The sequence below is a fragment of the Danio rerio genome, chromosome 2 (assembly GCF_052040795.2).
Source record: "Danio rerio strain M-AB ecotype USA chromosome 2, GRCz13ab, whole genome shotgun sequence".
NCBI classification, from domain to species: Eukaryota; Metazoa; Chordata; class Actinopteri; order Cypriniformes; family Danionidae; genus Danio; species Danio rerio.
In genome coordinates this window covers 17,246,666-17,272,825 of record NC_141022.1, presented here as the reverse complement: position 1 = coordinate 17,272,825, position 26,160 = coordinate 17,246,666, and the positions used below count along the sequence as shown (strand labels likewise).

At 54.1% G+C, this 26,160-nt stretch overlaps 4 long non-coding RNA genes, 5 other non-coding genes and 1 pseudogene across 9 annotated transcripts; 4 read left to right on the top strand and 6 right to left on the bottom strand.

Moving 5' to 3' along the window:
* The first annotated feature begins 106 nt into the window (after positions 1-106).
* On the top strand, positions 107-3,916 carry LOC147846291 (uncharacterized). Its single transcript, XR_015478365.1, has 2 exons — positions 107-3,755; positions 3,820-3,916. It is a non-coding gene; the product is annotated as an uncharacterized LOC147846291 (long non-coding RNA).
* Positions 3,917-4,069: 153 nt separating this feature from the next.
* LOC147846290 (U2 spliceosomal RNA) lies at positions 4,070-4,260 on the bottom strand. The gene has a single exon (XR_015479291.1). It is a non-coding gene; the product is annotated as a U2 spliceosomal RNA (small nuclear RNA).
* A 436-nt stretch (positions 4,261-4,696) lies between these two features.
* On the top strand, positions 4,697-8,506 carry LOC147846289 (uncharacterized). The gene is made up of 2 exons (XR_015478360.1): positions 4,697-8,345; positions 8,410-8,506. It is a non-coding gene; the product is annotated as an uncharacterized LOC147846289 (long non-coding RNA).
* Positions 8,507-8,659: 153 nt separating this feature from the next.
* Positions 8,660-8,850, bottom strand: LOC147846288 (U2 spliceosomal RNA). Its single transcript, XR_015479290.1, has one exon. It is a non-coding gene; the product is annotated as a U2 spliceosomal RNA (small nuclear RNA).
* Positions 8,851-9,286: 436 nt separating this feature from the next.
* Positions 9,287-13,096, top strand: LOC147846287 (uncharacterized). The gene is made up of 2 exons (XR_015478364.1): positions 9,287-12,935; positions 13,000-13,096. It is a non-coding gene; the product is annotated as an uncharacterized LOC147846287 (long non-coding RNA).
* Positions 13,097-13,249: 153 nt separating this feature from the next.
* Positions 13,250-13,440, bottom strand: LOC147846286 (U2 spliceosomal RNA). The gene has a single exon (XR_015479289.1). It is a non-coding gene; the product is annotated as a U2 spliceosomal RNA (small nuclear RNA).
* Positions 13,441-13,876: 436 nt separating this feature from the next.
* On the top strand, positions 13,877-17,686 carry LOC147846285 (uncharacterized). Its single transcript, XR_015478355.1, has 2 exons — positions 13,877-17,525; positions 17,590-17,686. It is a non-coding gene; the product is annotated as an uncharacterized LOC147846285 (long non-coding RNA).
* A 153-nt stretch (positions 17,687-17,839) lies between these two features.
* LOC141379431 (U2 spliceosomal RNA) lies at positions 17,840-18,030 on the bottom strand (annotated as a pseudogene).
* Positions 18,031-21,796: 3,766 nt separating this feature from the next.
* LOC147846284 (U2 spliceosomal RNA) lies at positions 21,797-21,987 on the bottom strand. The gene has a single exon (XR_015479288.1). It is a non-coding gene; the product is annotated as a U2 spliceosomal RNA (small nuclear RNA).
* A 3,766-nt stretch (positions 21,988-25,753) lies between these two features.
* On the bottom strand, positions 25,754-25,944 carry LOC147846283 (U2 spliceosomal RNA). The gene has a single exon (XR_015479287.1). It is a non-coding gene; the product is annotated as a U2 spliceosomal RNA (small nuclear RNA).
* Between the last annotated feature and the right edge of the window lie 216 nt (positions 25,945-26,160).

Sequence of the window (26,160 nt, the reverse complement as noted above, 5' to 3'; positions counted from 1 at the left end):
GAGATCAACCTGTCTTCCTTTACCTGCTTGAGCCTTGGGAAAAGACTTCCATGCCCGTATGAGCCACCACAGTCAGCGGGAATCAGTGACTCTTTTTTGGGGCAGCTCCAGCTCTAAAGGAACCCCTGGAAAGGACTTGCATGGCATTTCTTCCATGCCCGCGTGAGCCACCACATCAGTCACTCCTTCTGGGGCAGCTTGAGCTCTTGAAGGAGCCCAAGAAAAGACCTCCAGGGCATTTCTTCCAATCCCAAACGAGCTGCCCCAACTAGCAGGAATCAGTCACTCTTTCTGGGGCAGCCTCAGCTACTTAAGGGACCCCTGGGAAGGACCTCCAGGGTGATTCTTCCATGCCCACTTGAGCCACCACAGTCAGCGGGGAAGGAGTCACTCTTTCTGGGGCAGCTTCAGCTCTAAAGGGACCCCTGGGTAAGACTTGCGGAGGGTTTCTTGAATGCCAAAACGAGCTGCCAGCAACTGGCAGGAATCAGTCACTCTTTCTGGGGCAGCTTGAGCTCTTGAAGGACCCCAAGAAAAGACCTCCAGGGCATTTCTTCCATGCCCAAAGGAGCTGCCCCAACTAGCAGGAATCAGTCACTCTTTGTGGGGTAGCTTCAGCTACTTAAGGGACCATTGGGAAGGACCTCCAGGGTGATTCTTTCATGCCCACTTGAGCCACCACAATCAGCGGGAATCAGTCACTCTTTTTGGGGCAGCTTCAGCTCTAAAGGGAACCCTGGGAAAGACCTCCAGAGAGTTTCTTGCGTGCCCGAACGAGCTGCCAGCAATTGGCAGGAACCAGCCACTCTTTCCGGGGGCAGCTTCAGCTCTGAAGGGAACCCTGGAAAAAGACTTCCAGGGGGCTTCTTGAACGCCCACGCGAGCTGCCAGCTCCTGGCAGGGATCAGTCACTCTTTCTGGGACAGCTTGAGCTCGTGAAGTAGCCCAAGAAAAGACCTCCAGGGTGTTTCTTCCATGCCCACTTGAGCCACCACAGTCGGCGGGGAATCAGTCACTCTTTCCGGGGGCGGCTTCAGCTCAAAATGGACCCCTGGGAAAGACTTCCAGAGGGTTTCTTGAATGCCCTAACGAGCTGCCAGCAACTGGCAGGAATATGTCACTCTTTCCGGGGCAGCTTGATCTCTTGAAGGAGCCCAAGAGAATACCTCCAGGGCATTTCTTCCATGCCCAAACGAGCTGCCAGCAATTGGCAGGAATCAGTCACTCTTTCCGGGGCAGCTTGAGCTCTTGAAGGACCCCAAGAAAAGACCTCCAGGGCATTTCTTCCATGCCCAAAGGAGCTGCCCCAACTGGCAGGAATCAGTCACTCTTTCTGGGGCAGCCTCAGCTACTTAAGGGACCCCTGGGAAGGACCTCCAGGGTGATTCTTCCATGCCCACTTGAGCCACCACAGTCAGCGGGGAAGGAGTCACTCTTTCTGGGGCAGCTTCAGCTCTAAAGGGACCCCTGGGTAAGACTTGTGGAGGGTTTCTTGAATGCCAAAACGAGCTGCCAGCAACTGGCAGGAATCAGTCACTCTTTCTGGGGCAGCTTGAGCTCTTGAAGGACCCCAAGAACAAGACCTCCAGGGCGTTTCTTCCAAGCCCAAACGAGCTGCCACAATAGGCGGGAATCAGTCACTCTTTCTGGGGCAGCTAGACCTCTGGAAGGGCCCCAAGAACAGACCTCCAGGGCGTTTCTTCCATGCCCAAACGTGCTGCCCCAACTAGCAGGAATCAGTCACCCTGTCTGGGGCAGCTTCAGCTGCCCAAGGGACCATTGGGAAGGACGTCCAGGGTGATTCTTCCATGCCCACTTGAGCCACCACAGTCAGCGGGGAAGGAGTCACTCTTTCTGGGGCAGCTTCAGCTCTAAAGGGACCCCTGGGTAAGACTTGCGGAGGGTTTCTTGAATGCCAAAACGAGCTGCCAGCAACTGGCAGGAATCAGTCACTCTTTCTGGGGCAGCTTGAGCTCTTGAAGGGCCCCAAGAACAAGACCTCCAGGGCGTTTCTTCCATGCCCAATTGAGCTGCCACAATAAGCGGGAGTCAGTCACCCTGTCTGGGGCAGCTTCAGCTCCAAAGGGACCCCTGGGTAAGACTTATGGAGGGTTTCTTGAATGCCAAAACAAGCTGCCAGCAACTGCCACAATAGGCGGGAATCAGTCACTCTTTCTGGGGCAGCTAGACCTCTTGAAGGACCCCAAGAACAAGACCTCCAGGGCGTTTCTTCCAAGCCCAAACGAGCTGCCACAATAGGCGGGAATCAGTCACTCTTTCTGGGGCAGCTAGACCTCTGGAAGGGCCCCAAGAACAGACCTCCAGGGCGTTTCTTCCATGCCCAAACGTGCTGCCCCAACTAGCAGGAATCAGTCACCCTGTCTGGGGCAGCTTCAGCTGCCCAAGGGACCATTGGGAAGGACGTCCAGGGTGATTCTTCCATGCCCACTTGAGCCACCACAGTCAGCGGGGAAGGAGTCACTCTTTCTGGGGCAGCTTCAGCTCTAAAGGGACCCCTGGGTAAGACTTGCGGAGGGTTTCTTGAATGCCAAAACGAGCTGCCAGCAACTGGCAGGAATCAGTCACTCTTTCTGGGGCAGCTTGAGCTCTTGAAGGGCCCCAAGAACAAGACCTCCAGGGCGTTTCTTCCATGCCCAATTGAGCTGCCACAATAAGCGGGAGTCAGTCACCCTGTCTGGGGCAGCTTCAGCTCCAAAGGGACCCCTGGGTAAGACTTATGGAGGGTTTCTTGAATGCCAAAACAAGCTGCCAGCAACTGCCACAATAGGCGGGAATCAGTCACTCTTTCTGGGGCAGCTAGACCTCTTGAAGGACCCCAAGAACAAGACCTCCAGGGCGTTTCTTCCAAGCCCAAACGAGCTGCCACAATAGGCGGGAATCAGTCACTCTTTCTGGGGCAGCTAGACCTCTGGAAGGGCCCCAAGAACAGACCTCCAGGGCGTTTCTTCCAAGCCCAAACGAGATGCCTCCACAAGCGGCAATCAGTCACCCTTTCTGGGGCAGCTTCGGCTACTCAAGGGACCAGTGGGAAGGACTTCCAGGGCGATTCTTCCATGCCCACTTGAGCCACCATAATCAGCAGGAATCGGTCACTCTTTCTGGGGTGTGTTTTAGCTCTCAAAAGCGCCCTGGAAGGACTTCCATGGCCACAATTAGCGGGAAACCATCACCTTTTTTAGGGTCAGACCCAGCTCTTAAGGGACCCTTCCATGGGAAGGACTTCCAGAGCCTTTCTTCCAATCCAGCTTGGCCGGAAATCAGTCACCCTTTCCCGGGGATACGCTTAAGCTCCTAAGGGCCCCCCTTTCCGGAGCGTTTTTCCTTGCCCGCACTGGCCTTGACTCTGGCTGGGTAATCTTCACCCTCTCTGGGGGCAAGCACCTGCCCTGTGGGGGACCCTGGAGGAACACCTGTTCTCCAGCAGTGCCCGGGTAGCCCAAACTTAAGCCCGGGAACATTGACTTGGTTAACCGCAGGTGCCAGCCTTGCGTGCCGCTGGTGCCCCAAAGGGGCATGTACCTCTAGGCGCGGGACGTCCCCACACGTAGGCTGGGAGTTGGGGCCCCGGCCCGGCGCTTTGGACCCTGGGTGAATGCGACAGGAGCGGGGGTTTCATGCTTTGCCATTTTTCAAATCCTCTGCACAGCTCTCTGGACCCACCATCCCCCAGGTCAGACTTAGGTCCTGATTGGGAATTATCCTCTCCACAGCTCTCTGGACCCACCATCCCCCAAGTCAGACTTGGGTCCTGATTGGGAATTATCCTCTCCACAGCTCTCTGGACCCACCATCCCCCAGGTCAGACTTAGGTCCTGATTGGGAATTTTGGATGGATTTTTTTTATTTATTTTTTTTTCCTCCCTGAGTTGCAATATGTGCATCGTGGCTCATGGACTAGAATAAGAGGATCCTGCCAAGAGGGTTGTTCATGCTCACTGTCTAAACGAGCGCATAAGACAGATACCTAATCGCAAAGAAGCGCAAGTCCCTACATTCAATCTAACGTTATGTTAAATTTCATGCAATCTAGTTCTGCTGTTCACCGCTTAATGAGTGCACCGTTCCCGGAGGTACTGCAATACCAGGTCGATGCGTGGAGTGGGTGGAGCAAGCCCCTAACCCATCTCCCAGCTGCAAAAATCAATTTAATATATAGTGCCCGGGTAGGGCACGTATCAGATATTAAACTGATAAGAACAGATACTACACTTGATCTTAGCCAAAAGGCCGAGAAGCGATACCCACAAACTGTCAGCAGTAGGAGCCGCAATCTACGCCACAAATAATACAATGTCGGCAAGCATAACAGGTACTAATTTTTAACCCTTAAACCTCCAGCACATTTGCTGACAGACAGACAGACATAACATTTTAGGCTTAACTAAGAGCCGTTGGTGACCAAAAACAAACTCCAAGCTTGAATACGGCAAAGAGACGTGACTATGGGCCGCTGGTGCCCAATGAGGGTACTTGAAAAGCCCCTGTTTGAGAGACTTTTCCGACCAAGTCAGTGTAGTTGCCATCCCCCCTTCAGAAGTCCAGACCAGGATTTTGTCTGGGCCGGCCTCGGAGATCAACCTGTCTTCCTTTACCTGCTTGAGCCTTGGGAAAAGACTTCCATGCCCGTATGAGCCACCACAGTCAGCGGGAATCAGTGACTCTTTTTTGGGGCAGCTCCAGCTCTAAAGGAACCCCTGGAAAGGACTTGCATGGCATTTCTTCCATGCCCGCGTGAGCCACCACATCAGTCACTCCTTCTGGGGCAGCTTGAGCTCTTGAAGGAGCCCAAGAAAAGACCTCCAGGGCATTTCTTCCAATCCCAAACGAGCTGCCCCAACTAGCAGGAATCAGTCACTCTTTCTGGGGCAGCCTCAGCTACTTAAGGGACCCCTGGGAAGGACCTCCAGGGTGATTCTTCCATGCCCACTTGAGCCACCACAGTCAGCGGGGAAGGAGTCACTCTTTCTGGGGCAGCTTCAGCTCTAAAGGGACCCCTGGGTAAGACTTGCGGAGGGTTTCTTGAATGCCAAAACGAGCTGCCAGCAACTGGCAGGAATCAGTCACTCTTTCTGGGGCAGCTTGAGCTCTTGAAGGACCCCAAGAAAAGACCTCCAGGGCATTTCTTCCATGCCCAAAGGAGCTGCCCCAACTAGCAGGAATCAGTCACTCTTTGTGGGGTAGCTTCAGCTACTTAAGGGACCATTGGGAAGGACCTCCAGGGTGATTCTTTCATGCCCACTTGAGCCACCACAATCAGCGGGAATCAGTCACTCTTTTTGGGGCAGCTTCAGCTCTAAAGGGAACCCTGGGAAAGACCTCCAGAGAGTTTCTTGCGTGCCCGAACGAGCTGCCAGCAATTGGCAGGAACCAGCCACTCTTTCCGGGGGCAGCTTCAGCTCTGAAGGGAACCCTGGAAAAAGACTTCCAGGGGGCTTCTTGAACGCCCACGCGAGCTGCCAGCTCCTGGCAGGGATCAGTCACTCTTTCTGGGACAGCTTGAGCTCGTGAAGTAGCCCAAGAAAAGACCTCCAGGGTGTTTCTTCCATGCCCACTTGAGCCACCACAGTCGGCGGGGAATCAGTCACTCTTTCCGGGGGCGGCTTCAGCTCAAAATGGACCCCTGGGAAAGACTTCCAGAGGGTTTCTTGAATGCCCTAACGAGCTGCCAGCAACTGGCAGGAATATGTCACTCTTTCCGGGGCAGCTTGATCTCTTGAAGGAGCCCAAGAGAATACCTCCAGGGCATTTCTTCCATGCCCAAACGAGCTGCCAGCAATTGGCAGGAATCAGTCACTCTTTCCGGGGCAGCTTGAGCTCTTGAAGGACCCCAAGAAAAGACCTCCAGGGCATTTCTTCCATGCCCAAAGGAGCTGCCCCAACTGGCAGGAATCAGTCACTCTTTCTGGGGCAGCCTCAGCTACTTAAGGGACCCCTGGGAAGGACCTCCAGGGTGATTCTTCCATGCCCACTTGAGCCACCACAGTCAGCGGGGAAGGAGTCACTCTTTCTGGGGCAGCTTCAGCTCTAAAGGGACCCCTGGGTAAGACTTGTGGAGGGTTTCTTGAATGCCAAAACGAGCTGCCAGCAACTGGCAGGAATCAGTCACTCTTTCTGGGGCAGCTTGAGCTCTTGAAGGACCCCAAGAACAAGACCTCCAGGGCGTTTCTTCCAAGCCCAAACGAGCTGCCACAATAGGCGGGAATCAGTCACTCTTTCTGGGGCAGCTAGACCTCTGGAAGGGCCCCAAGAACAGACCTCCAGGGCGTTTCTTCCATGCCCAAACGTGCTGCCCCAACTAGCAGGAATCAGTCACCCTGTCTGGGGCAGCTTCAGCTGCCCAAGGGACCATTGGGAAGGACGTCCAGGGTGATTCTTCCATGCCCACTTGAGCCACCACAGTCAGCGGGGAAGGAGTCACTCTTTCTGGGGCAGCTTCAGCTCTAAAGGGACCCCTGGGTAAGACTTGCGGAGGGTTTCTTGAATGCCAAAACGAGCTGCCAGCAACTGGCAGGAATCAGTCACTCTTTCTGGGGCAGCTTGAGCTCTTGAAGGGCCCCAAGAACAAGACCTCCAGGGCGTTTCTTCCATGCCCAATTGAGCTGCCACAATAAGCGGGAGTCAGTCACCCTGTCTGGGGCAGCTTCAGCTCCAAAGGGACCCCTGGGTAAGACTTATGGAGGGTTTCTTGAATGCCAAAACAAGCTGCCAGCAACTGCCACAATAGGCGGGAATCAGTCACTCTTTCTGGGGCAGCTAGACCTCTTGAAGGACCCCAAGAACAAGACCTCCAGGGCGTTTCTTCCAAGCCCAAACGAGCTGCCACAATAGGCGGGAATCAGTCACTCTTTCTGGGGCAGCTAGACCTCTGGAAGGGCCCCAAGAACAGACCTCCAGGGCGTTTCTTCCATGCCCAAACGTGCTGCCCCAACTAGCAGGAATCAGTCACCCTGTCTGGGGCAGCTTCAGCTGCCCAAGGGACCATTGGGAAGGACGTCCAGGGTGATTCTTCCATGCCCACTTGAGCCACCACAGTCAGCGGGGAAGGAGTCACTCTTTCTGGGGCAGCTTCAGCTCTAAAGGGACCCCTGGGTAAGACTTGCGGAGGGTTTCTTGAATGCCAAAACGAGCTGCCAGCAACTGGCAGGAATCAGTCACTCTTTCTGGGGCAGCTTGAGCTCTTGAAGGGCCCCAAGAACAAGACCTCCAGGGCGTTTCTTCCATGCCCAATTGAGCTGCCACAATAAGCGGGAGTCAGTCACCCTGTCTGGGGCAGCTTCAGCTCCAAAGGGACCCCTGGGTAAGACTTATGGAGGGTTTCTTGAATGCCAAAACAAGCTGCCAGCAACTGCCACAATAGGCGGGAATCAGTCACTCTTTCTGGGGCAGCTAGACCTCTTGAAGGACCCCAAGAACAAGACCTCCAGGGCGTTTCTTCCAAGCCCAAACGAGCTGCCACAATAGGCGGGAATCAGTCACTCTTTCTGGGGCAGCTAGACCTCTGGAAGGGCCCCAAGAACAGACCTCCAGGGCGTTTCTTCCAAGCCCAAACGAGATGCCTCCACAAGCGGCAATCAGTCACCCTTTCTGGGGCAGCTTCGGCTACTCAAGGGACCAGTGGGAAGGACTTCCAGGGCGATTCTTCCATGCCCACTTGAGCCACCATAATCAGCAGGAATCGGTCACTCTTTCTGGGGTGTGTTTTAGCTCTCAAAAGCGCCCTGGAAGGACTTCCATGGCCACAATTAGCGGGAAACCATCACCTTTTTTAGGGTCAGACCCAGCTCTTAAGGGACCCTTCCATGGGAAGGACTTCCAGAGCCTTTCTTCCAATCCAGCTTGGCCGGAAATCAGTCACCCTTTCCCGGGGATACGCTTAAGCTCCTAAGGGCCCCCCTTTCCGGAGCGTTTTTCCTTGCCCGCACTGGCCTTGACTCTGGCTGGGTAATCTTCACCCTCTCTGGGGGCAAGCACCTGCCCTGTGGGGGACCCTGGAGGAACACCTGTTCTCCAGCAGTGCCCGGGTAGCCCAAACTTAAGCCCGGGAACATTGACTTGGTTAACCGCAGGTGCCAGCCTTGCGTGCCGCTGGTGCCCCAAAGGGGCATGTACCTCTAGGCGCGGGACGTCCCCACACGTAGGCTGGGAGTTGGGGCCCCGGCCCGGCGCTTTGGACCCTGGGTGAATGCGACAGGAGCGGGGGTTTCATGCTTTGCCATTTTTCAAATCCTCTGCACAGCTCTCTGGACCCACCATCCCCCAGGTCAGACTTAGGTCCTGATTGGGAATTATCCTCTCCACAGCTCTCTGGACCCACCATCCCCCAAGTCAGACTTGGGTCCTGATTGGGAATTATCCTCTCCACAGCTCTCTGGACCCACCATCCCCCAGGTCAGACTTAGGTCCTGATTGGGAATTTTGGATGGATTTTTTTTATTTATTTTTTTTTCCTCCCTGAGTTGCAATATGTGCATCGTGGCTCATGGACTAGAATAAGAGGATCCTGCCAAGAGGGTTGTTCATGCTCACTGTCTAAACGAGCGCATAAGACAGATACCTAATCGCAAAGAAGCGCAAGTCCCTACATTCAATCTAACGTTATGTTAAATTTCATGCAATCTAGTTCTGCTGTTCACCGCTTAATGAGTGCACCGTTCCCGGAGGTACTGCAATACCAGGTCGATGCGTGGAGTGGGTGGAGCAAGCCCCTAACCCATCTCCCAGCTGCAAAAATCAATTTAATATATAGTGCCCGGGTAGGGCACGTATCAGATATTAAACTGATAAGAACAGATACTACACTTGATCTTAGCCAAAAGGCCGAGAAGCGATACCCACAAACTGTCAGCAGTAGGAGCCGCAATCTACGCCACAAATAATACAATGTCGGCAAGCATAACAGGTACTAATTTTTAACCCTTAAACCTCCAGCACATTTGCTGACAGACAGACAGACATAACATTTTAGGCTTAACTAAGAGCCGTTGGTGACCAAAAACAAACTCCAAGCTTGAATACGGCAAAGAGACGTGACTATGGGCCGCTGGTGCCCAATGAGGGTACTTGAAAAGCCCCTGTTTGAGAGACTTTTCCGACCAAGTCAGTGTAGTTGCCATCCCCCCTTCAGAAGTCCAGACCAGGATTTTGTCTGGGCCGGCCTCGGAGATCAACCTGTCTTCCTTTACCTGCTTGAGCCTTGGGAAAAGACTTCCATGCCCGTATGAGCCACCACAGTCAGCGGGAATCAGTGACTCTTTTTTGGGGCAGCTCCAGCTCTAAAGGAACCCCTGGAAAGGACTTGCATGGCATTTCTTCCATGCCCGCGTGAGCCACCACATCAGTCACTCCTTCTGGGGCAGCTTGAGCTCTTGAAGGAGCCCAAGAAAAGACCTCCAGGGCATTTCTTCCAATCCCAAACGAGCTGCCCCAACTAGCAGGAATCAGTCACTCTTTCTGGGGCAGCCTCAGCTACTTAAGGGACCCCTGGGAAGGACCTCCAGGGTGATTCTTCCATGCCCACTTGAGCCACCACAGTCAGCGGGGAAGGAGTCACTCTTTCTGGGGCAGCTTCAGCTCTAAAGGGACCCCTGGGTAAGACTTGCGGAGGGTTTCTTGAATGCCAAAACGAGCTGCCAGCAACTGGCAGGAATCAGTCACTCTTTCTGGGGCAGCTTGAGCTCTTGAAGGACCCCAAGAAAAGACCTCCAGGGCATTTCTTCCATGCCCAAAGGAGCTGCCCCAACTAGCAGGAATCAGTCACTCTTTGTGGGGTAGCTTCAGCTACTTAAGGGACCATTGGGAAGGACCTCCAGGGTGATTCTTTCATGCCCACTTGAGCCACCACAATCAGCGGGAATCAGTCACTCTTTTTGGGGCAGCTTCAGCTCTAAAGGGAACCCTGGGAAAGACCTCCAGAGAGTTTCTTGCGTGCCCGAACGAGCTGCCAGCAATTGGCAGGAACCAGCCACTCTTTCCGGGGGCAGCTTCAGCTCTGAAGGGAACCCTGGAAAAAGACTTCCAGGGGGCTTCTTGAACGCCCACGCGAGCTGCCAGCTCCTGGCAGGGATCAGTCACTCTTTCTGGGACAGCTTGAGCTCGTGAAGTAGCCCAAGAAAAGACCTCCAGGGTGTTTCTTCCATGCCCACTTGAGCCACCACAGTCGGCGGGGAATCAGTCACTCTTTCCGGGGGCGGCTTCAGCTCAAAATGGACCCCTGGGAAAGACTTCCAGAGGGTTTCTTGAATGCCCTAACGAGCTGCCAGCAACTGGCAGGAATATGTCACTCTTTCCGGGGCAGCTTGATCTCTTGAAGGAGCCCAAGAGAATACCTCCAGGGCATTTCTTCCATGCCCAAACGAGCTGCCAGCAATTGGCAGGAATCAGTCACTCTTTCCGGGGCAGCTTGAGCTCTTGAAGGACCCCAAGAAAAGACCTCCAGGGCATTTCTTCCATGCCCAAAGGAGCTGCCCCAACTGGCAGGAATCAGTCACTCTTTCTGGGGCAGCCTCAGCTACTTAAGGGACCCCTGGGAAGGACCTCCAGGGTGATTCTTCCATGCCCACTTGAGCCACCACAGTCAGCGGGGAAGGAGTCACTCTTTCTGGGGCAGCTTCAGCTCTAAAGGGACCCCTGGGTAAGACTTGTGGAGGGTTTCTTGAATGCCAAAACGAGCTGCCAGCAACTGGCAGGAATCAGTCACTCTTTCTGGGGCAGCTTGAGCTCTTGAAGGACCCCAAGAACAAGACCTCCAGGGCGTTTCTTCCAAGCCCAAACGAGCTGCCACAATAGGCGGGAATCAGTCACTCTTTCTGGGGCAGCTAGACCTCTGGAAGGGCCCCAAGAACAGACCTCCAGGGCGTTTCTTCCATGCCCAAACGTGCTGCCCCAACTAGCAGGAATCAGTCACCCTGTCTGGGGCAGCTTCAGCTGCCCAAGGGACCATTGGGAAGGACGTCCAGGGTGATTCTTCCATGCCCACTTGAGCCACCACAGTCAGCGGGGAAGGAGTCACTCTTTCTGGGGCAGCTTCAGCTCTAAAGGGACCCCTGGGTAAGACTTGCGGAGGGTTTCTTGAATGCCAAAACGAGCTGCCAGCAACTGGCAGGAATCAGTCACTCTTTCTGGGGCAGCTTGAGCTCTTGAAGGGCCCCAAGAACAAGACCTCCAGGGCGTTTCTTCCATGCCCAATTGAGCTGCCACAATAAGCGGGAGTCAGTCACCCTGTCTGGGGCAGCTTCAGCTCCAAAGGGACCCCTGGGTAAGACTTATGGAGGGTTTCTTGAATGCCAAAACAAGCTGCCAGCAACTGCCACAATAGGCGGGAATCAGTCACTCTTTCTGGGGCAGCTAGACCTCTTGAAGGACCCCAAGAACAAGACCTCCAGGGCGTTTCTTCCAAGCCCAAACGAGCTGCCACAATAGGCGGGAATCAGTCACTCTTTCTGGGGCAGCTAGACCTCTGGAAGGGCCCCAAGAACAGACCTCCAGGGCGTTTCTTCCATGCCCAAACGTGCTGCCCCAACTAGCAGGAATCAGTCACCCTGTCTGGGGCAGCTTCAGCTGCCCAAGGGACCATTGGGAAGGACGTCCAGGGTGATTCTTCCATGCCCACTTGAGCCACCACAGTCAGCGGGGAAGGAGTCACTCTTTCTGGGGCAGCTTCAGCTCTAAAGGGACCCCTGGGTAAGACTTGCGGAGGGTTTCTTGAATGCCAAAACGAGCTGCCAGCAACTGGCAGGAATCAGTCACTCTTTCTGGGGCAGCTTGAGCTCTTGAAGGGCCCCAAGAACAAGACCTCCAGGGCGTTTCTTCCATGCCCAATTGAGCTGCCACAATAAGCGGGAGTCAGTCACCCTGTCTGGGGCAGCTTCAGCTCCAAAGGGACCCCTGGGTAAGACTTATGGAGGGTTTCTTGAATGCCAAAACAAGCTGCCAGCAACTGCCACAATAGGCGGGAATCAGTCACTCTTTCTGGGGCAGCTAGACCTCTTGAAGGACCCCAAGAACAAGACCTCCAGGGCGTTTCTTCCAAGCCCAAACGAGCTGCCACAATAGGCGGGAATCAGTCACTCTTTCTGGGGCAGCTAGACCTCTGGAAGGGCCCCAAGAACAGACCTCCAGGGCGTTTCTTCCAAGCCCAAACGAGATGCCTCCACAAGCGGCAATCAGTCACCCTTTCTGGGGCAGCTTCGGCTACTCAAGGGACCAGTGGGAAGGACTTCCAGGGCGATTCTTCCATGCCCACTTGAGCCACCATAATCAGCAGGAATCGGTCACTCTTTCTGGGGTGTGTTTTAGCTCTCAAAAGCGCCCTGGAAGGACTTCCATGGCCACAATTAGCGGGAAACCATCACCTTTTTTAGGGTCAGACCCAGCTCTTAAGGGACCCTTCCATGGGAAGGACTTCCAGAGCCTTTCTTCCAATCCAGCTTGGCCGGAAATCAGTCACCCTTTCCCGGGGATACGCTTAAGCTCCTAAGGGCCCCCCTTTCCGGAGCGTTTTTCCTTGCCCGCACTGGCCTTGACTCTGGCTGGGTAATCTTCACCCTCTCTGGGGGCAAGCACCTGCCCTGTGGGGGACCCTGGAGGAACACCTGTTCTCCAGCAGTGCCCGGGTAGCCCAAACTTAAGCCCGGGAACATTGACTTGGTTAACCGCAGGTGCCAGCCTTGCGTGCCGCTGGTGCCCCAAAGGGGCATGTACCTCTAGGCGCGGGACGTCCCCACACGTAGGCTGGGAGTTGGGGCCCCGGCCCGGCGCTTTGGACCCTGGGTGAATGCGACAGGAGCGGGGGTTTCATGCTTTGCCATTTTTCAAATCCTCTGCACAGCTCTCTGGACCCACCATCCCCCAGGTCAGACTTAGGTCCTGATTGGGAATTATCCTCTCCACAGCTCTCTGGACCCACCATCCCCCAAGTCAGACTTGGGTCCTGATTGGGAATTATCCTCTCCACAGCTCTCTGGACCCACCATCCCCCAGGTCAGACTTAGGTCCTGATTGGGAATTTTGGATGGATTTTTTTTATTTATTTTTTTTTCCTCCCTGAGTTGCAATATGTGCATCGTGGCTCATGGACTAGAATAAGAGGATCCTGCCAAGAGGGTTGTTCATGCTCACTGTCTAAACGAGCGCATAAGACAGATACCTAATCGCAAAGAAGCGCAAGTCCCTACATTCAATCTAACGTTATGTTAAATTTCATGCAATCTAGTTCTGCTGTTCACCGCTTAATGAGTGCACCGTTCCCGGAGGTACTGCAATACCAGGTCGATGCGTGGAGTGGGTGGAGCAAGCCCCTAACCCATCTCCCAGCTGCAAAAATCAATTTAATATATAGTGCCCGGGTAGGGCACGTATCAGATATTAAACTGATAAGAACAGATACTACACTTGATCTTAGCCAAAAGGCCGAGAAGCGATACCCACAAACTGTCAGCAGTAGGAGCCGCAATCTACGCCACAAATAATACAATGTCGGCAAGCATAACAGGTACTAATTTTTAACCCTTAAACCTCCAGCACATTTGCTGACAGACAGACAGACATAACATTTTAGGCTTAACTAAGAGCCGTTGGTGACCAAAAACAAACTCCAAGCTTGAATACGGCAAAGAGACGTGACTATGGGCCGCTGGTGCCCAATGAGGGTACTTGAAAAGCCCCTGTTTGAGAGACTTTTCCGACCAAGTCAGTGTAGTTGCCATCCCCCCTTCAGAAGTCCAGACCAGGATTTTGTCTGGGCCGGCCTCGGAGATCAACCTGTCTTCCTTTACCTGCTTGAGCCTTGGGAAAAGACTTCCATGCCCGTATGAGCCACCACAGTCAGCGGGAATCAGTGACTCTTTTTTGGGGCAGCTCCAGCTCTAAAGGAACCCCTGGAAAGGACTTGCATGGCATTTCTTCCATGCCCGCGTGAGCCACCACATCAGTCACTCCTTCTGGGGCAGCTTGAGCTCTTGAAGGAGCCCAAGAAAAGACCTCCAGGGCATTTCTTCCAATCCCAAACGAGCTGCCCCAACTAGCAGGAATCAGTCACTCTTTCTGGGGCAGCCTCAGCTACTTAAGGGACCCCTGGGAAGGACCTCCAGGGTGATTCTTCCATGCCCACTTGAGCCACCACAGTCAGCGGGGAAGGAGTCACTCTTTCTGGGGCAGCTTCAGCTCTAAAGGGACCCCTGGGTAAGACTTGCGGAGGGTTTCTTGAATGCCAAAACGAGCTGCCAGCAACTGGCAGGAATCAGTCACTCTTTCTGGGGCAGCTTGAGCTCTTGAAGGACCCCAAGAAAAGACCTCCAGGGCATTTCTTCCATGCCCAAAGGAGCTGCCCCAACTAGCAGGAATCAGTCACTCTTTGTGGGGTAGCTTCAGCTACTTAAGGGACCATTGGGAAGGACCTCCAGGGTGATTCTTTCATGCCCACTTGAGCCACCACAATCAGCGGGAATCAGTCACTCTTTTTGGGGCAGCTTCAGCTCTAAAGGGAACCCTGGGAAAGACCTCCAGAGAGTTTCTTGCGTGCCCGAACGAGCTGCCAGCAATTGGCAGGAACCAGCCACTCTTTCCGGGGGCAGCTTCAGCTCTGAAGGGAACCCTGGAAAAAGACTTCCAGGGGGCTTCTTGAACGCCCACGCGAGCTGCCAGCTCCTGGCAGGGATCAGTCACTCTTTCTGGGACAGCTTGAGCTCGTGAAGTAGCCCAAGAAAAGACCTCCAGGGTGTTTCTTCCATGCCCACTTGAGCCACCACAGTCGGCGGGGAATCAGTCACTCTTTCCGGGGGCGGCTTCAGCTCAAAATGGACCCCTGGGAAAGACTTCCAGAGGGTTTCTTGAATGCCCTAACGAGCTGCCAGCAACTGGCAGGAATATGTCACTCTTTCCGGGGCAGCTTGATCTCTTGAAGGAGCCCAAGAGAATACCTCCAGGGCATTTCTTCCATGCCCAAACGAGCTGCCAGCAATTGGCAGGAATCAGTCACTCTTTCCGGGGCAGCTTGAGCTCTTGAAGGACCCCAAGAAAAGACCTCCAGGGCATTTCTTCCATGCCCAAAGGAGCTGCCCCAACTGGCAGGAATCAGTCACTCTTTCTGGGGCAGCCTCAGCTACTTAAGGGACCCCTGGGAAGGACCTCCAGGGTGATTCTTCCATGCCCACTTGAGCCACCACAGTCAGCGGGGAAGGAGTCACTCTTTCTGGGGCAGCTTCAGCTCTAAAGGGACCCCTGGGTAAGACTTGTGGAGGGTTTCTTGAATGCCAAAACGAGCTGCCAGCAACTGGCAGGAATCAGTCACTCTTTCTGGGGCAGCTTGAGCTCTTGAAGGACCCCAAGAACAAGACCTCCAGGGCGTTTCTTCCAAGCCCAAACGAGCTGCCACAATAGGCGGGAATCAGTCACTCTTTCTGGGGCAGCTAGACCTCTGGAAGGGCCCCAAGAACAGACCTCCAGGGCGTTTCTTCCATGCCCAAACGTGCTGCCCCAACTAGCAGGAATCAGTCACCCTGTCTGGGGCAGCTTCAGCTGCCCAAGGGACCATTGGGAAGGACGTCCAGGGTGATTCTTCCATGCCCACTTGAGCCACCACAGTCAGCGGGGAAGGAGTCACTCTTTCTGGGGCAGCTTCAGCTCTAAAGGGACCCCTGGGTAAGACTTGCGGAGGGTTTCTTGAATGCCAAAACGAGCTGCCAGCAACTGGCAGGAATCAGTCACTCTTTCTGGGGCAGCTTGAGCTCTTGAAGGGCCCCAAGAACAAGACCTCCAGGGCGTTTCTTCCATGCCCAATTGAGCTGCCACAATAAGCGGGAGTCAGTCACCCTGTCTGGGGCAGCTTCAGCTCCAAAGGGACCCCTGGGTAAGACTTATGGAGGGTTTCTTGAATGCCAAAACAAGCTGCCAGCAACTGCCACAATAGGCGGGAATCAGTCACTCTTTCTGGGGCAGCTAGACCTCTTGAAGGACCCCAAGAACAAGACCTCCAGGGCGTTTCTTCCAAGCCCAAACGAGCTGCCACAATAGGCGGGAATCAGTCACTCTTTCTGGGGCAGCTAGACCTCTGGAAGGGCCCCAAGAACAGACCTCCAGGGCGTTTCTTCCATGCCCAAACGTGCTGCCCCAACTAGCAGGAATCAGTCACCCTGTCTGGGGCAGCTTCAGCTGCCCAAGGGACCATTGGGAAGGACGTCCAGGGTGATTCTTCCATGCCCACTTGAGCCACCACAGTCAGCGGGGAAGGAGTCACTCTTTCTGGGGCAGCTTCAGCTCTAAAGGGACCCCTGGGTAAGACTTGCGGAGGGTTTCTTGAATGCCAAAACGAGCTGCCAGCAACTGGCAGGAATCAGTCACTCTTTCTGGGGCAGCTTGAGCTCTTGAAGGGCCCCAAGAACAAGACCTCCAGGGCGTTTCTTCCATGCCCAATTGAGCTGCCACAATAAGCGGGAGTCAGTCACCCTGTCTGGGGCAGCTTCAGCTCCAAAGGGACCCCTGGGTAAGACTTATGGAGGGTTTCTTGAATGCCAAAACAAGCTGCCAGCAACTGCCACAATAGGCGGGAATCAGTCACTCTTTCTGGGGCAGCTAGACCTCTTGAAGGACCCCAAGAACAAGACCTCCAGGGCGTTTCTTCCAAGCCCAAACGAGCTGCCACAATAGGCGGGAATCAGTCACTCTTTCTGGGGCAGCTAGACCTCTGGAAGGGCCCCAAGAACAGACCTCCAGGGCGTTTCTTCCAAGCCCAAACGAGATGCCTCCACAAGCGGCAATCAGTCACCCTTTCTGGGGCAGCTTCGGCTACTCAAGGGACCAGTGGGAAGGACTTCCAGGGCGATTCTTCCATGCCCACTTGAGCCACCATAATCAGCAGGAATCGGTCACTCTTTCTGGGGTGTGTTTTAGCTCTCAAAAGCGCCCTGGAAGGACTTCCATGGCCACAATTAGCGGGAAACCATCACCTTTTTTAGGGTCAGACCCAGCTCTTAAGGGACCCTTCCATGGGAAGGACTTCCAGAGCCTTTCTTCCAATCCAGCTTGGCCGGAAATCAGTCACCCTTTCCCGGGGATACGCTTAAGCTCCTAAGGGCCCCCCTTTCCGGAGCGTTTTTCCTTGCCCGCACTGGCCTTGACTCTGGCTGGGTAATCTTCACCCTCTCTGGGGGCAAGCACCTGCCCTGTGGGGGACCCTGGAGGAACACCTGTTCTCCAGCAGTGCCCGGGTAGCCCAAACTTAAGCCCGGGAACATTGACTTGGTTAACCGCAGGTGCCAGCCTTGCGTGCCGCTGGTGCCCCAAAGGGGCATGTACCTCTAGGCGCGGGACGTCCCCACACGTAGGCTGGGAGTTGGGGCCCCGGCCCGGCGCTTTGGACCCTGGGTGAATGCGACAGGAGCGGGGGTTTCATGCTTTGCCATTTTTCAAATCCTCTGCACAGCTCTCTGGACCCACCATCCCCCAGGTCAGACTTAGGTCCTGATTGGGAATTATCCTCTCCACAGCTCTCTGGACCCACCATCCCCCAAGTCAGACTTGGGTCCTGATTGGGAATTATCCTCTCCACAGCTCTCTGGACCCACCATCCCCCAGGTCAGACTTAGGTCCTGATTGGGAATTTTGGATGGATTTTTTTTATTTATTTTTTTTTCCTCCCTGAGTTGCAATATGTGCATCGTGGCTCATGGACTAGAATAAGAGGATCCTGCCAAGAGGGTTGTTCATGCTCACTGTCTAAACGAGCGCATAAGACAGATACCTAATCGCAAAGAAGCGCAAGTCCCTACATTCAATCTAACGTTATGTTAAATTTCATGCAATCTAGTTCTGCTGTTCACCGCTTAATGAGTGCACCGTTCCCGGAGGTACTGCAATACCAGGTCGATGCGTGGAGTGGGTGGAGCAAGCCCCTAACCCATCTCCCAGCTGCAAAAATCAATTTAATATATAGTGCCCGGGTAGGGCACGTATCAGATATTAAACTGATAAGAACAGATACTACACTTGATCTTAGCCAAAAGGCCGAGAAGCGATACCCACAAACTGTCAGCAGTAGGAGCCGCAATCTACGCCACAAATAATACAATGTCGGCAAGCATAACAGGTACTAATTTTTAACCCTTAAACCTCCAGCACATTTGCTGACAGACAGACAGACATAACATTTTAGGCTTAACTAAGAGCCGTTGGTGACCAAAAACAAACTCCAAGCTTGAATACGGCAAAGAGACGTGACTATGGGCCGCTGGTGCCCAATGAGGGTACTTGAAAAGCCCCTGTTTGAGAGACTTTTCCGACCAAGTCAGTGTAGTTGCCATCCCCCCTTCAGAAGTCCAGACCAGGATTTTGTCTGGGCCGGCCTCGGAGATCAACCTGTCTTCCTTTACCTGCTTGAGCCTTGGGAAAAGACTTCCATGCCCGTATGAGCCACCACAGTCAGCGGGAATCAGTGACTCTTTTTTGGGGCAGCTCCAGCTCTAAAGGAACCCCTGGAAAGGACTTGCATGGCATTTCTTCCATGCCCGCGTGAGCCACCACATCAGTCACTCCTTCTGGGGCAGCTTGAGCTCTTGAAGGAGCCCAAGAAAAGACCTCCAGGGCATTTCTTCCAATCCCAAACGAGCTGCCCCAACTAGCAGGAATCAGTCACTCTTTCTGGGGCAGCCTCAGCTACTTAAGGGACCCCTGGGAAGGACCTCCAGGGTGATTCTTCCATGCCCACTTGAGCCACCACAGTCAGCGGGGAAGGAGTCACTCTTTCTGGGGCAGCTTCAGCTCTAAAGGGACCCCTGGGTAAGACTTGCGGAGGGTTTCTTGAATGCCAAAACGAGCTGCCAGCAACTGGCAGGAATCAGTCACTCTTTCTGGGGCAGCTTGAGCTCTTGAAGGACCCCAAGAAAAGACCTCCAGGGCATTTCTTCCATGCCCAAAGGAGCTGCCCCAACTAGCAGGAATCAGTCACTCTTTGTGGGGTAGCTTCAGCTACTTAAGGGACCATTGGGAAGGACCTCCAGGGTGATTCTTTCATGCCCACTTGAGCCACCACAATCAGCGGGAATCAGTCACTCTTTTTGGGGCAGCTTCAGCTCTAAAGGGAACCCTGGGAAAGACCTCCAGAGAGTTTCTTGCGTGCCCGAACGAGCTGCCAGCAATTGGCAGGAACCAGCCACTCTTTCCGGGGGCAGCTTCAGCTCTGAAGGGAACCCTGGAAAAAGACTTCCAGGGGGCTTCTTGAACGCCCACGCGAGCTGCCAGCTCCTGGCAGGGATCAGTCACTCTTTCTGGGACAGCTTGAGCTCGTGAAGTAGCCCAAGAAAAGACCTCCAGGGTGTTTCTTCCATGCCCACTTGAGCCACCACAGTCGGCGGGGAATCAGTCACTCTTTCCGGGGGCGGCTTCAGCTCAAAATGGACCCCTGGGAAAGACTTCCAGAGGGTTTCTTGAATGCCCTAACGAGCTGCCAGCAACTGGCAGGAATATGTCACTCTTTCCGGGGCAGCTTGATCTCTTGAAGGAGCCCAAGAGAATACCTCCAGGGCATTTCTTCCATGCCCAAACGAGCTGCCAGCAATTGGCAGGAATCAGTCACTCTTTCCGGGGCAGCTTGAGCTCTTGAAGGACCCCAAGAAAAGACCTCCAGGGCATTTCTTCCATGCCCAAAGGAGCTGCCCCAACTGGCAGGAATCAGTCACTCTTTCTGGGGCAGCCTCAGCTACTTAAGGGACCCCTGGGAAGGACCTCCAGGGTGATTCTTCCATGCCCACTTGAGCCACCACAGTCAGCGGGGAAGGAGTCACTCTTTCTGGGGCAGCTTCAGCTCTAAAGGGACCCCTGGGTAAGACTTGTGGAGGGTTTCTTGAATGCCAAAACGAGCTGCCAGCAACTGGCAGGAATCAGTCACTCTTTCTGGGGCAGCTTGAGCTCTTGAAGGACCCCAAGAACAAGACCTCCAGGGCGTTTCTTCCAAGCCCAAACGAGCTGCCACAATAGGCGGGAATCAGTCACTCTTTCTGGGGCAGCTAGACCTCTGGAAGGGCCCCAAGAACAGACCTCCAGGGCGTTTCTTCCATGCCCAAACGTGCTGCCCCAACTAGCAGGAATCAGTCACCCTGTCTGGGGCAGCTTCAGCTGCCCAAGGGACCATTGGGAAGGACGTCCAGGGTGATTCTTCCATGCCCACTTGAGCCACCACAGTCAGCGGGGAAGGAGTCACTCTTTCTGGGGCAGCTTCAGCTCTAAAGGGACCCCTGGGTAAGACTTGCGGAGGGTTTCTTGAATGCCAAAACGAGCTGCCAGCAACTGGCAGGAATCAGTCACTCTTTCTGGGGCAGCTTGAGCTCTTGAAGGGCCCCAAGAACAAGACCTCCAGGGCGTTTCTTCCATGCCCAATTGAGCTGCCACAATAAGCGGGAGTCAGTCACCCTGTCTGGGGCAGCTTCAGCTCCAAAGGGACCCCTGGGTAAGACTTATGGAGGGTTTCTTGAATGCCAAAACAAGCTGCCAGCAACTGCCACAATAGGCGGGAATCAGTCACTCTTTCTGGGGCAGCTAGACCTCTTGAAGGACCCCAAGAACAAGACCTCCAGGGCGTTTCTTCCAAGCCCAAACGAGCTGCCACAATAGGCGGGAATCAGTCACTCTTTCTGGGGCAGCTAGACCTCTGGAAGGGCCCCAAGAACAGACCTCCAGGGCGTTTCTTCCAAGCCCAAACGAGATGCCTCCACAAGCGGCAATCAGTCACCCTTTCTGGGGCAGCTTCGGCTACTCAAGGGACCAGTGGGAAGGACTTCCAGGGCGATTCTTCCATGCCCACTTGAGCCACCATAATCAGCAGGAATCGGTCACTCTTTCTGGGGTGTGTTTTAGCTCTCAAAAGCGCCCTGGAAGGACTTCCATGGCCACAATTAGCGGGAAACCATCACCTTTTTTAGGGTCAGACCCAGCTCTTAAGGGACCCTTCCATGGGAAGGACTTCCAGAGCCTTTCTTCCAATCCAGCTTGGCCGGAAATCAGTCACCCTTTCCCGGGGATACGCTTAAGCTCCTAAGGGCCCCCCTTTCCGGAGCGTTTTTCCTTGCCCGCACTGGCCTTGACTCTGGCTGGGTAATCTTCACCCTCTCTGGGGGCAAGCACCTGCCCTGTGGGGGACCCTGGAGGAACACCTGTTCTCCAGCAGTGCCCGGGTAGCCCAAACTTAAGCCCGGGAACATTGACTTGGTTAACCGCAGGTGCCAGCCTTGCGTGCCGCTGGTGCCCCAAAGGGGCATGTACCTCTAGGCGCGGGACGTCCCCACACGTAGGCTGGGAGTTGGGGCCCCGGCCCGGCGCTTTGGACCCTGGGTGAATGCGACAGGAGCGGGGGTTTCATGCTTTGCCATTTTTCAAATCCTCTGCACAGCTCTCTGGACCCACCATCCCCCAGGTCAGACTTAGGTCCTGATTGGGAATTATCCTCTCCACAGCTCTCTGGACCCACCATCCCCCAAGTCAGACTTGGGTCCTGATTGGGAATTATCCTCTCCACAGCTCTCTGGACCCACCATCCCCCAGGTCAGACTTAGGTCCTGATTGGGAATTTTGGATGGATTTTTTTTATTTATTTTTTTTTCCTCCCTGAGTTGCAATATGTGCATCGTGGCTCATGGACTAGAATAAGAGGATCCTGCCAAGAGGGTTGTTCATGCTCACTGTCTAAACGAGCGCATAAGACAGATACCTAATCGCAAAGAAGCGCAAGTCCCTACATTCAATCTAACGTTATGTTAAATTTCATGCAATCTAGTTCTGCTGTTCACCGCTTAATGAGTGCACCGTTCCCGGAGGTACTGCAATACCAGGTCGATGCGTGGAGTGGGTGGAGCAAGCCCCTAACCCATCTCCCAGCTGCAAAAATCAATTTAATATATAGTGCCCGGGTAGGGCACGTATCAGATATTAAACTGATAAGAACAGATACTACACTTGATCTTAGCCAAAAGGCCGAGAAGCGATACCCACAAACTGTCAGCAGTAGGAGCCGCAATCTACGCCACAAATAATACAATGTCGGCAAGCATAACAGGTACTAATTTTTAACCCTTAAACCTCCAGCACATTTGCTGACAGACAGACAGACATAACATTTTAGGCTTAACTAAGAGCCGTTGGTGACCAAAAACAAACTCCAAGCTTGAATACGGCAAAGAGACGTGACTATGGGCCGCTGGTGCCCAATGAGGGTACTTGAAAAGCCCCTGTTTGAGAGACTTTTCCGACCAAGTCAGTGTAGTTGCCATCCCCCCTTCAGAAGTCCAGACCAGGATTTTGTCTGGGCCGGCCTCGGAGATCAACCTGTCTTCCTTTACCTGCTTGAGCCTTGGGAAAAGACTTCCATGCCCGTATGAGCCACCACAGTCAGCGGGAATCAGTGACTCTTTTTTGGGGCAGCTCCAGCTCTAAAGGAACCCCTGGAAAGGACTTGCATGGCATTTCTTCCATGCCCGCGTGAGCCACCACATCAGTCACTCCTTCTGGGGCAGCTTGAGCTCTTGAAGGAGCCCAAGAAAAGACCTCCAGGGCATTTCTTCCAATCCCAAACGAGCTGCCCCAACTAGCAGGAATCAGTCACTCTTTCTGGGGCAGCCTCAGCTACTTAAGGGACCCCTGGGAAGGACCTCCAGGGTGATTCTTCCATGCCCACTTGAGCCACCACAGTCAGCGGGGAAGGAGTCACTCTTTCTGGGGCAGCTTCAGCTCTAAAGGGACCCCTGGGTAAGACTTGCGGAGGGTTTCTTGAATGCCAAAACGAGCTGCCAGCAACTGGCAGGAATCAGTCACTCTTTCTGGGGCAGCTTGAGCTCTTGAAGGACCCCAAGAAAAGACCTCCAGGGCATTTCTTCCATGCCCAAAGGAGCTGCCCCAACTAGCAGGAATCAGTCACTCTTTGTGGGGTAGCTTCAGCTACTTAAGGGACCATTGGGAAGGACCTCCAGGGTGATTCTTTCATGCCCACTTGAGCCACCACAATCAGCGGGAATCAGTCACTCTTTTTGGGGCAGCTTCAGCTCTAAAGGGAACCCTGGGAAAGACCTCCAGAGAGTTTCTTGCGTGCCCGAACGAGCTGCCAGCAATTGGCAGGAACCAGCCACTCTTTCCGGGGGCAGCTTCAGCTCTGAAGGGAACCCTGGAAAAAGACTTCCAGGGGGCTTCTTGAACGCCCACGCGAGCTGCCAGCTCCTGGCAGGGATCAGTCACTCTTTCTGGGACAGCTTGAGCTCGTGAAGTAGCCCAAGAAAAGACCTCCAGGGTGTTTCTTCCATGCCCACTTGAGCCACCACAGTCGGCGGGGAATCAGTCACTCTTTCCGGGGGCGGCTTCAGCTCAAAATGGACCCCTGGGAAAGACTTCCAGAGGGTTTCTTGAATGCCCTAACGAGCTGCCAGCAACTGGCAGGAATATGTCACTCTTTCCGGGGCAGCTTGATCTCTTGAAGGAGCCCAAGAGAATACCTCCAGGGCATTTCTTCCATGCCCAAACGAGCTGCCAGCAATTGGCAGGAATCAGTCACTCTTTCCGGGGCAGCTTGAGCTCTTGAAGGACCCCAAGAAAAGACCTCCAGGGCATTTCTTCCATGCCCAAAGGAGCTGCCCCAACTGGCAGGAATCAGTCACTCTTTCTGGGGCAGCCTCAGCTACTTAAGGGACCCCTGGGAAGGACCTCCAGGGTGATTCTTCCATGCCCACTTGAGCCACCACAGTCAGCGGGGAAGGAGTCACTCTTTCTGGGGCAGCTTCAGCTCTAAAGGGACCCCTGGGTAAGACTTGTGGAGGGTTTCTTGAATGCCAAAACGAGCTGCCAGCAACTGGCAGGAATCAGTCACTCTTTCTGGGGCAGCTTGAGCTCTTGAAGGACCCCAAGAACAAGACCTCCAGGGCGTTTCTTCCAAGCCCAAACGAGCTGCCACAATAGGCGGGAATCAGTCACTCTTTCTGGGGCAGCTAGACCTCTGGAAGGGCCCCAAGAACAGACCTCCAGGGCGTTTCTTCCATGCCCAAACGTGCTGCCCCAACTAGCAGGAATCAGTCACCCTGTCTGGGGCAGCTTCAGCTGCCCAAGGGACCATTGGGAAGGACGTCCAGGGTGATTCTTCCATGCCCACTTGAGCCACCACAGTCAGCGGGGAAGGAGTCACTCTTTCTGGGGCAGCTTCAGCTCTAAAGGGACCCCTGGGTAAGACTTGCGGAGGGTTTCTTGAATGCCAAAACGAGCTGCCAGCAACTGGCAGGAATCAGTCACTCTTTCTGGGGCAGCTTGAGCTCTTGAAGGGCCCCAAGAACAAGACCTCCAGGGCGTTTCTTCCATGCCCAATTGAGCTGCCACAATAAGCGGGAGTCAGTCACCCTGTCTGGGGCAGCTTCAGCTCCAAAGGGACCCCTGGGTAAGACTTATGGAGGGTTTCTTGAATGCCAAAACAAGCTGCCAGCAACTGCCACAATAGGCGGGAATCAGTCACTCTTTCTGGGGCAGCTAGACCTCTTGAAGGACCCCAAGAACAAGACCTCCAGGGCGTTTCTTCCAAGCCCAAACGAGCTGCCACAATAGGCGGGAATCAGTCACTCTTTCTGGGGCAGCTAGACCTCTGGAAGGGCCCCAAGAACAGACCTCCAGGGCGTTTCTTCCAAGCCCAAACGAGATGCCTCCACAAGCGGCAATCAGTCACCCTTTCTGGGGCAGCTTCGGCTACTCAAGGGACCAGTGGGAAGGACTTCCAGGGCGATTCTTCCATGCCCACTTGAGCCACCATAATCAGCAGGAATCGGTCACTCTTTCTGGGGTGTGTTTTAGCTCTCAAAAGCGCCCTGGAAGGACTTCCATGGCCACAATTAGCGGGAAACCATCACCTTTTTTAGGGTCAGACCCAGCTCTTAAGGGACCCTTCCATGGGAAGGACTTCCAGAGCCTTTCTTCCAATCCAGCTTGGCCGGAAATCAGTCACCCTTTCCCGGGGATACGCTTAAGCTCCTAAGGGCCCCCCTTTCCGGAGCGTTTTTCCTTGCCCGCACTGGCCTTGACTCTGGCTGGGTAATCTTCACCCTCTCTGGGGGCAAGCACCTGCCCTGTGGGGGACCCTGGAGGAACACCTGTTCTCCAGCAGTGCCCGGGTAGCCCAAACTTAAGCCCGGGAACATTGACTTGGTTAACCGCAGGTGCCAGCCTTGCGTGCCGCTGGTGCCCCAAAGGGGCATGTACCTCTAGGCGCGGGACGTCCCCACACGTAGGCTGGGAGTTGGGGCCCCGGCCCGGCGCTTTGGACCCTGGGTGAATGCGACAGGAGCGGGGGTTTCATGCTTTGCCATTTTTCAAATCCTCTGCACAGCTCTCTGGACCCACCATCCCCCAGGTCAGACTTAGGTCCTGATTGGGAATTATCCTCTCCACAGCTCTCTGGACCCACCATCCCCCAAGTCAGACTTGGGTCCTGATTGGGAATTATCCTCTCCACAGCTCTCTGGACCCACCATCCCCCAGGTCAGACTTAGGTCCTGATTGGGAATTTTGGATGGATTTTTTTTATTTATTTTTTTTTCCTCCCTGAGTTGCAATATGTGCATCGTGGCTCATGGACTAGAATAAGAGGATCCTGCCAAGAGGGTTGTTCATGCTCACTGTCTAAACGAGCGCATAAGACAGATACCTAATCGCAAAGAAGCGCAAGTCCCTACATTCAATCTAACGTTATGTTAAATTTCATGCAATCTAGTTCTGCTGTTCACCGCTTAATGAGTGCACCGTTCCCGGAGGTACTGCAATACCAGGTCGATGCGTGGAGTGGGTGGAGCAAGCCCCTAACCCATCTCCCAGCTGCAAAAATCAATTTAATATATAGTGCCCGGGTAGGGCACGTATCAGATATTAAACTGATAAGAACAGATACTACACTTGATCTTAGCCAAAAGGCCGAGAAGCGATACCCACAAACTGTCAGCAGTAGGAGCCGCAATCTACGCCACAAATAATACAATGTCGGCAAGCATAACAGGTACTAATTTTTAACCCTTAAACCTCCAGCACATTTGCTGACAGACAGACAGACATAACATTTTAGGCTTAACTAAGAGCCGTTGGTGACCAAAAACAAACTCCAAGCTTGAATACGGCAAAGAGACGTGACTATGGGCCGCTGGT